The following is a 10,688-nucleotide window of genomic DNA, read 5'->3' as shown; positions in this document are numbered from 1 at the left end:
ATCATGTTAATTCTGCTGTCAGTACCCTCTACAGGTTCCCCAGGACCTGGGCTAAGTTATAGGATGGGAAGCTGCTTGTGGCCTCCAGGTTTCTGCCTTCCATCTGCCTTGCAGCTGGCTCTGCAGTCCAGTGATGGGAGATTCACAGGTGAAAGGTGTTGGACATTTGCACTTTTGATCTGCTTATTCCCCAAAGTCTTCAAAGCTCTGACCCATATATCTACCATGATGGGGTTTTTAACAAGGTGGGGGAGGAAGTGATGTGCAGGGAGGCTGATTCATGTGAGGGCAGGAAACTGGGCAATGCTGTGGTCTCTAACTCTGGGACTGAAAGCCCCCACTTCTTACTCCTCCCTGTATCATGACTCCCACTATCTGGACAGTCATAGCATTTCATGCCCATTGGAAGGATTTAGAAAGAGATGTCCTCAAAGGAAACGCTTCTCAAATTCACTGTAATAACCCCCTTCTCATTTTCCCAGGCTTGCTGTAGTATACAAACTGGAACCCTTCAACTGCAAGATCAGGTCACGTTCAAACAATATCTTTCCAAACATGGAGAAGACCACCTCAAGCGGAAGATCCCTAAAGCAAAACTACCCATCACAGCCAAGCCATGGACTATTAGAGGTTTTTGCAAAATCTGAGTCAGTGTCTGACTTGGACTCTATTTGCAGTGATTCTCATTCTTAAAGGGTTACACAGAGAGGGGTATTCTCTTGCTGAACCTGATGATCTTGGCTATTTGGGCAGTCTGCTTGATTTTTCTTTTCCAAAAGGAAAAAGAGGAGGGAGTGACCTAAGACTCTAAACAATGATTGAAGATCTGATACCTAGGGGTAGTGTTGAGGAGTAGGGAGAAAGAGAGGCCATCATCCTAAATGTACTGCATATTCAACATATGTAAATTTATACAAATTCTTGAGGACCAGAGGCAGAAAAAGAAAATTATATGTTGCTTTTCAGATATATGATCTGGAATACATTACTTATTTTCTCCAGGCCTTGGGCTCTTCATATGTGAAGTGAGAATAATGATCATACTAACCTCCCAGAGATGTAGTGAGAAATAAGGGCTAATAGCAAAGTGCTAGATAAATGTCAATAACAATAACAACAACAAAGCTAGTAACAGCTGCCACCAAGGAGGAAGGTGGGGATACAGTATCATGAAAGAAATAGATAGTCAGGCATCATAGCTCATGTCGGTAATCCCAGTGACTCAGGATGCTGCGACTGGAGGATCGCTTGAGCCGGGGAGTTCCAGACCAGCCTGGGCAACTTAGTGAGGCTCTGTCTCTAAAAAAAATGAAATAAATTTGTCAAGCGTGGTGACGCACACCTGTAGTCCCAGTTACTTGGGAGGCTGACTTGTGAAAATCTCTTGAGATCTCTTGAGCCCAGGAGTTTGAGGCTGCAGTGAGCTATGATGTCATCACTATACCCCAGCATGGGCAACAGAGCTAGACCCTGTTTCTAAAAAAGAAAAGAAAAGAGAGAGAGAGGAAAGAAAGAAAGAGAGGAAGAAGGAAGGAAAAAGGAAGGAAGGAAGGAAGGAAAAGGGAGGGAGGGAGGAAGGAAGAAAGGAAGGAACGAAAAGGGAGGGAGGGAGGAAGGAAGGAAGGAAAGAAGGAAGGAAGGAAGGAAAGAAGGAAGGAAGGGAGGGAGGAATAGAGAGAGGGAGGGAGGAAGGGAGGGAGGGAGGGAGGAATGAAGGAATTACCTGAACAGCAATGGAAAAGAGGAATGGAAATGGTTAGCTTCCCTAGCCTAGGTCATCTGCACTTCCTTCCCTTGAGATAACAGGGCCTCTCCTTCTCACCTGTCCACGTTGTTTCTTTGCACTAATGCTCCTTTCCCTTCTCATAAATTACAGATTCTACTCTGCAAATGTTTGCTCCCCACAAATGGCTGCTGATGTGGCAGCTCCCTTCCTGAGCTTGGAGATTTGTATGGATTAAGGTATCAGTGACTGATGCAGCCCCAGAGGTCAAGTAGATGGACACAATTTGCAAGAGAAAGAGAATTCCTCTCATTTCTCACTCCCAGCCTGCCCCATAGTCCTTCCCTGCCCAGGCTATCCTGCTTATGTCAATAGAAACACAGTGATAGCTCAAGGGATGTAGTATTCCCACTGTATTAGAATTTATCTGATTATACAATATTTTCCATTCAGTTCTGGATACCTCATTTTATAGAATATATTAACTAAGGAAGGAAGAACAGAGTGAGGAAAGATCTGAAATCAGGTCTCAGGAGGAACAAATGAAGAAATCGAGAATATATATTGCTCAACAGAGGGAAAGACCTATGGGCACACATGACAGCTGTCTTCAAATATTTGGAGAGGTAGCTTATGGAAAAGGAATTAAGAGTTATTGTGCTGGCTCCAGAGGGCAACAAAGAGGTAGAATCAATGGGTGTAAGTGCCAAGAGGGCAAACTCCCATTCCATATAAAGAACCATTCTATCATTTACAGCAGCCTAACATTATGGGAGTCTTCCTTATAAATAGTGATCTCTGCCAGGCACAGTGGCTCATGCTTGTAATCCCAGCACTTTGGGAGGCTGAGGAAGGCAGCTCACTTGAGGTCAGGAGTTCGAGACCAGCCTGGCCAACATGATGAAACCCCGTCTCTACTAAGAAATACAAAAATTAGCCAGGCATGGTGGCGGGTGCCTGTAATCTCAGCTACTTGGGAGGCTGAGGCAGGGAGAATTGCTTGAACCCAGGAGGCGGAGGTTGCAGTGAGCTGAGATTGCACCACTGCACTCCAGCCTGAGTGACAGAGCGAGACTCCGTCTCAAAAAAAAAAAAAAAAGAAAACAAACAAACAAAAAACCAAAAACCCACCATCTCTGTCTTTTTGTTTTTTGAGACAGAGTCTCACTCTGTTGCCCAGGCTGGAGTGCAGTGGCGCTATCTTGGCTCATTGCAGACTGCCTCCTGGGCTCAAGCGATCTTCCACATCAGCCTCCTGAGTAGCTACAGGTATGCACTACCACGCCTGGCTAATTTTGTTCATTTTTTTATAGAGACAGTCTCCCTATGTTGCTCAGGCTGGTCTCGAGCTCCTGGGTTCAAGGGGTCCTCCCACCTCGGCTTCCAAAAGTGTTGGGTTTACAGGTGTGAGCCACTGCAACCAGCCTCCATCTGAGTTTTAAAGCCTGCCTCAATTGAAAGGAGAGAATAGAAGAGGGCTCCTCTAGGTTTCCACATGACCCAAAAGAAGAATCTGAGTTATTTCTCAGGGACTGGGCAAACATTTACACTTGTCACCAAAAACAAAACTGAGAATTAAACTTAAAGGTTCTGGGAAGGATAAAAAGAGGGAACTGGGTATTTTCTTGTTTACTAAGGGAGGAATCTGACTTTGAGAGGAACTCAGCACTTGCCCAATGCAGAGGATATACTGAACAAGAGGCTTATGATATCTATTAAATTAAATGGAAACCTAAGGCACTGTTTTTGTCTGGAGATTTGTATACAAGAGGACTAGAGGAAGAAAAAGAATAAAGCAAAATCTGCATTGAATTTTTTTCCAGTCTCCCATATTCCTTTGATTTTGAAAAAAATAAAGAGGTCAGATGTGGCTCATGCATGTAATCCCAACGCTTTGGGAGGCCAAGGGGGGAGGATCACTTGAGCCCAGGAGTTCAAGACCAGCCTAAGCAACATAGTGAGAGCCCATATCCATAAAAAGTAGAAAAAAATTACTCGGGTGTGGTGGTGCATGCCTGTAGTCCCAGAAACTTGGGAGGCTGAGGTAGGAGGATTAGCTTGAGCCCAGGAGGTCGAGGTTGAGGTTGAGGCTCAAATAGAAACTCCAGAGAGTGGAAGAGAAAGAGACTGTTTTCTCATAATTAATGATACTGAGATGGCGCCACTGCACTCCAGCCTGGGAAACAGAGCAAGACTCTGTCTCCCTCGCCAGCTTTCTCTGGCTATGCAGAAACCGGGTCTGCAAAACTGTGTACAAGGTCAGTTTGTTTTCTGACTGAGAACACAAGGAACAATGCTTGTGTTTTCATTTGTTTGCTTGTTTGTTTGTTTGTTTGTTTTTGAGATGGAGTCTTGCTCTGTTGCCCAGGCTGGGGTGCAGTGGTGTGAACTTGGCTCATGGCAACCTCCGCCTCCCAGGTTCAAGCAATTCTCCCTGCCTCAGCCTCCCAAGTAGCTGGGATTACAGGTGTGCACCACCACACCCAGCTAATTTTTGTATTTTTAGTAGAGACAGGGTTTCGCCATGTTGGCCAGGCTAGTCTCGAACTCCTGACCTCAGGTGATCTACCCACCTCGGCCTCCCAAAGTGCTGGGATTACAAGCATGAGCCACCGTGCCTGGCAACAATGCTTGCTTACAGATAGGTCTGCAAATGTGTAAGGGAGGCCAGCAAGTCTGCAGCAATGTGTCCAGGTGTGGATTTCAATGGGTTTTCAATGGGTTTAAAATGTTCGAACTGTAGGTGGGAACCTGCAAGCACTCAGAGTCTTTCAAAGTCATTTTTTGTAATTCCAATTTCCAACATCCAGATTACTGGATTTGAGTGTTCTGAATGGAGACCCCATGCTGAATTCAGGCCTTGCCCCATCCCAGCCCACCCATCCTCCAGGGACGTCTTCCTGCTTTGCTCAGACTCTTTCTAGTCCAGGGTCTCTCCTGCCCTACTCAAGTGTGGGGATTGAAAATTGCGTTTTGGGGCTGGGCACAGTGGCTCATGCCTATAATCCCAGCATTTTGGGAGGCTGAGGCAGGTGGATCACTTGAGGCCAGGAGCTCGAGACTAGCCTGGACATCACGGTGAAACCCTGTCTCTACTAAAAAATTACAAAAATTTGCCAGGCATGATGGTTCACACCTGTGGTCCCAGCTACTCAGGAGGTTGAGGCACGAGAATCACTTGAACCCAGGAGGCGGAGGTTGCAGTGAGCTGAGATGGCGCCGCTGCACTCCAGCCTGGGAAACAGAGCAAGACTCTGTCTCAAAAAAAAAAAAAAAAAACAAACAAAAAAAACAATCGGGTGCGGTCGCTCACACCTATAATCCCAGCATGTTGGAAGGCCGAAGCGGGTGGATCACAAGGCCAGGAGTTCAAGACCAGCCTGGTCAAGATGGCAAAACCCCATCTCTACTAAAAATACAAAAATTAGTTGGCCGTGGTGGCAGGCGTCTGTAATCCCAGCTACTCAGGAGGCTGAGGCAGAGAATCACTTGAACCCAGGAGGTGGAGGTTGCACTGAGCTGATATCGCGCCACTGCACTCCAGCCTAGGTGACAGAGCAGGGCTCCGTCTCAAAAAAAAAAAAAAAAAAAAAAAAATGAGTTTTGGAAGAAGACTGAGTGTGAATAGGAGAGATAGTGGAGTAACTGGAGGTGATGGAAGAGAGGAAGTTCTGGGCCTGAGAAGAATATGAGGTAGCTCTTCCTGCCATCTATCTGCCCCCTGTGCTTCCAGGAAGATATACCTCAAAGGCGTCCCCCTGCACAGCTTGTTGTACACATTTTGCCTCTTCAGACTTTCTGGCTTGAAAAGTGACAGCTCTTGGCAGAAGCTTTGAGCTGGTCTGAAATGAGGAATCAGAGAACTCTGGCCAAAATTGTTAGATCCATGCCCTGGACTCTTGAACCTTCATTTTCCTTCAAGTGAGGAATTCTCTCTCCTAGCTTCATTCTCCCTAGGGGGGGTCCTAATGTAGAAATCTAACCCCAGGGTGGAACAGGCAGGTGACCTTCTTCTTTTTTTTTCTTTTGAGATGGGGTTTCACTCTTGTTGCCCAGGCTGGAGTACAATGGCACGATCTTGGCTCACCACAACCTCCGCCTCCCGGGTTCAAGCAATTCTCCTGCCTCAGCCTCCCAAGTAGCTGGGATTACAGGCATGCGCCACCACGTCTGGCTGATTCTGTATTTTTATTAGAGGCTGGGTTTCTCCATGTTGGTCAGGCTGGTCTTGAATTTCCAACCTCAGGTTGGGATTACAGGTGTGAGCCACCGTGCCCGGGCAAGTGACCTTCTTTTTTCTCCTTTTCCTTTTCCTTACCAGTTTTCTCCTTCCCTCTGCCTGACTCAAGTCAGGTTCCGGGTCCTGTTTCTGTGGCATCAGGATGCATGTGTGTAGATCCATGTGTGGAAGAAGGAAGCAAGAAGATGTCATCAATTCCCAACAATTTCCACTGACGGTAACTGACCATGCCAGACTGATCTTCCCAAGGGCTCTGTGAAGCTTCCAAAAGGTGGCCATCCTTGTCCTTGAGTTCCAGTAATGTTGTCCCCTTTCTGATCCCAAAAAACCTAAACCCACAGCCCTGTGTGAATTCACCTTACTCGCCCTAGAAGGGGGAAGACAACCCAGACGTTTTTGGAAAAGATTAAACCAAACCTTGGTACAGTGGTGCAGAAGGGAATCTGACACTAGCTTCTGTGGGAAGTTGGAAGATGGAAAGGAAGGTTTGAGACAGGCTCACTTCTCTTGGGTGTCCCTGCAGGAGGTCTTCTCTGTCCATTTTCTACCAATAGAAATATCCAGCTGGTCCTTCAAATCGTTTACATTTCCAAAGTTGAATCTTTTCTTGGGTTTACACTTGCTAAAGTAAAGGAAGCCCAAACAAAACAAAAGAAGAAACAAAAACTCTGTGGGAGAACCCTTAGATCAGACTCGCCCTGAAGCTATCCAGTGAATGCTTTGTCATTTGCCTGAGATAAATACCTCTAACAGAAGGGAGGGAGAAAGAAAATGCCTCCCAAGTCCTCATCCATCTCTAACCCTGTCTGAAATATCTTCATATTAACATATTCATTATGATAGCACTATTAGACTAATCAAACATCTAAAGCTAACATCATTTCTTCATTTCTTTCTTTTTTTTTTTTTTTTTTTGAGACAGAGTCTCACTCTGTCGCCCAGCCTGGAGTGCAGTGGCGTGATCTCGGCTCACTGCAACCTCCACCTTGCTGGTTCAAGCAACTCCTCTGCCTCAGCCTCTTGAGTAGCTGGGATTACAGGCGCATGCCACCATGCCCGGCTAATTTTTTTTTTTTTTTTTTTTTTTTAGTAGAAACTGGGTTTTGCCATGTTGGCTAGACTGGTCTCAAACTCTTGATCTCAGGCAATTTGCCCGCCTTGACCTCCCAAAGTGCTGGGATTACAGGCGTGAGCCACTGTGCCCAGCCTAACATCATTTCAGAACACCGTTTTTGGGGTGCTTGTCTTCTAGGCAGAAGAATTTTGCTTCAATATTCATTTATTTAACAGATATTTACTGAGCATCTACTATGTTCCAGGCATTGTTATAGGCACTAGAAATGGAACAAGGAACAAAACAGACAAAAATCCCTGCTTAGCCGGGTGCAGCAGGCACACACCTGTACAGTCCCAGCTACTCAGCAGGCTGAGGCCAGAGGATGGCTTGAGCCCAGGAGTTCAAGTCCAGCCTGGACAACATAGCAAGATTTTGTCTCTAAGGGGGAAAAAAAAAAAAGCCCTGTCTTCATGGATCTTACATTCTAGAATGTTAGGAGATAAGAGATCAGTTTTCATATGTGTTGCTGAGAAAACAAGTGTCACTTATTTATTGTATTAGCTCTTTTAGTGTCTTTGGAAAGAGTTCAGACTGTTACAAATTTACCAAGTTTCTCTACCACAAACTATGGTTTATAATATTGCACTAATAACACAAAGCTATGTGAAGCTTTCACAGTCCTGGATCATGTCCCCAACCCCACAGTTCCATTTTAGCCAATCTCCATGCACTCTTCCCCCAAAAGACAATCATTTGCTGAGTCTTCTTTTCTAGAGGCTCAGGCTGCTGGTCCAGTAAGGGTGGAGAGACCAGGGCATGACCCCACGACTGACTGGTGCCCTTCCCCCGCACTTCTGGCCTCAGCAGTCCCCCGGACAGGCGGCTCTGTCAGGGCTGGGGAGTGGGGGGGCTGCAAGCCATTGCAGGGCTGAACTCTCCATGAACTGGGAAGGAAGGGGGTGGGGGCAACAGAGCAGAGCCAACAGGAGGAGGCTGGGGAGGCAGGCTTCTGGACAAACCTCTCTGGCTGAGTAAATATTGAGCTGCCTCATCTCCAAGGTGGGGTTTGAAATGGAGCTGTCAGGCCAGAGTAAACTGAAGGGAGCATCAGGCCTCTAAGGAGCAGAGGGCGCATGTTTGGTGCAGCTCCCTCCCTGCTCGGTTCCCCTCCAGGCAGAAAGGGCTGCAGGGCTCAGAATTGTCTGGACTCAGGCCAGTGATCCGGAGAGGACGAAGGAAAGGGGTGATTTTAATTAGCTCTAACTAGGCCAGTAAAATACATCCAACAGGATGCTTCTCCACCCAACCCTCCCATTCCCGTCTCCCACCAAGTTTACACTCTTTCTTACCTAAGTCTTCATCTACCCTCAAAGGAAAGAATGAGTCCAGCTGCAGTGGGATAATTTAACTTATATTAAAGACTGGGAAAATAGGCCCAGAGAGGTTAAGTGACTTACCCAAGGACACAAGGAAGGGTCTTAGTAGACTAAACTTACGTCTCCTGACTTCCTACAAAATTATTTCTTCTCTGAAACATCTGATCCATTTCTTTTCTGATGAAGAGAATAACAGTGGATGAGGGCCAGGAGGTCAGCCTTGGAGCTGAATCCTGCAGCTACTTGAGCCTCCATGTTCTCCCAGGAATGGACATCTCCAACTTTTGTCCCACCCAGGATACACTCTGATTATAGGAAGCATTTTGAGAACCACAGAAATAGCAAAAGCTGAAGCCTCTGGAATACTCTGGTTGAGTCATGCCGGGATGTCAGAGCCAGGACTGAGTCACAGGGGAAAAAATCTGGTACAACTGCAGGGGGCGCCAACCTCGTGAACTACAACGAGAATATCCTCCCGAGTTATGCAATGAGGCTGTCTTGTCAAGGACATCCCTCGTTATAATACTGTACTTAACTGTAAGCCTGTAAAGCCTGTATTCCGTGGACTCCTCTGAACCCTTTCATTCATAATTATTTTACTGTCTAGCAGCAAGTCCCATGCTTATGGTGCTGGCTGGGTCTGCTGGTACAGTGCAGGGGGACCAAGGCTGGACAACATCTGCTTTCATCATGCCAAGACCAAGAATAACTCAATGTGAGAAAGTAATAGGAAAATGTCCTATGTAACTATGTAAAATAGGAAGCCTCTACTGAACACTCACCATACACCAGGCAGTGTTCTAAGCATCTCTCATATATATCGTTTATTATTCAATATCCTTCATTGTATATCTGAAGAAACTGAAGCACAGGGAAACTGAATAACTCACATGAGCTCATCCAGCTAATAAAAGGGGACCATTCTGAACCCTAAGTTATACTCCAGAACCCTTGCTCTCCACCACTCTAAGTCAGGGAATTGAAGTTTCTGCCTTCCAGACTTCTTATCCATCTTCTATAATGGAGAAGAGAGGGAATGAGCGTGAGAGGCCAGGATAACTTTCCTCTTCGACAGGTGGGTAGGCTGAGAACAGAACAAAAAGGTGTCTCAGCCAAATGCACCTTCAGTGTTCTCAGCTGCTAAGAAGGCAATCCCTTCCATTTGTCTCTAGCTCCATACACATATCAGGGATCAAATAAGCTATGAGTGTGAGAAGTGGGCATAGTCAAGATACTACCTGGAAGAGACTGGGGACTTTAGAAGGGAAAATCACAGTCCCTTTTAATAATGATAATAATTTGCTATTGCTCACATTTGTTTATGTGGGACCATTCCAAGCATTTTACACATATTAACGCATTTAACCCAACATCAACCCCATGAAATAGGTACTGTCATTATCCCTATTTTGTAGATAATGAAACTGGGCACAGGGAATTAGGCAACTTGCCCAAGGCCACAGGGCTAGTGAGAGGCAGGGCTTGGATTTGAACCCAGATATCCTAGACATTTCCCCCAACTCCTTGGTGCTGCTTTCTGGCTCATTTTGATCTCCCTTGTCTGTCATCTGGAGAGATTCCTCCAAGCCTCCCAACCACACTCTCTTCTAAACACCATCCCACCAACTCCTTCCCAGCAGCCCGGTGCTATCTGCAGAAGGAATGCTCACAACAAAGAAACCTGCATTGGCCAGGTGGGTGTGTTGGCTCACGCCTGTAATCCCAGCACTTTGGGAGGCTGAGGCAGGCAGATCACCTGAGGTCAGGAGTTCGAGACCAGCCTGACCAACATGGAGAAACCCCATCTCTACTAAAAATACAAAATTAGCCGGGTGGGGGGTGGCCCATGCCTGTAATCCCAGCTACTCCTACTTGGGAGGCTGAGGCAGGAGAATCACTTGAACCTGGGAGGCGGAGGTTGCAGTGAGCCGAGATCACACAGCCTGGGCCATAAGAGGCAAACTCCATCTCAAAAAAAAGAAAAAGAAAAAAAGAAACTTGCATTAACAGTTAGAAGAGCTTCAGGGCTGGCCAGGCACGGTGGCTCACACCTGTAATCCCAGCACTTTGGGAGGCTGAGGCAGGTGGATCACCTGAGGTTGGGAGTTCAAGACCAGCCTGACCAACACGGAGAAATCCCGTCTGTACTAAAAATACAATGATTAGCTGGGCATGATGGCGCATTCTTGTAATCCCAGCTACTCAGGAAGGCTGAGGCAGGAGAATCGCTTGAACCTGGGAGGCGGAGGTTGCAGTGAGCCGAGATCATGCCATTGTACTCCAGCCTGGGCA

Source organism: Pongo pygmaeus, chromosome 19 (genome assembly GCF_028885625.2).
Source record: "Pongo pygmaeus isolate AG05252 chromosome 19, NHGRI_mPonPyg2-v2.0_pri, whole genome shotgun sequence".
NCBI lineage: Eukaryota > Metazoa > Chordata > Mammalia > Primates > Hominidae > Pongo > Pongo pygmaeus.
The sequence above is the reverse complement of the archived record's forward strand: the minus strand, read 5'-3'. Positions refer to the sequence as shown.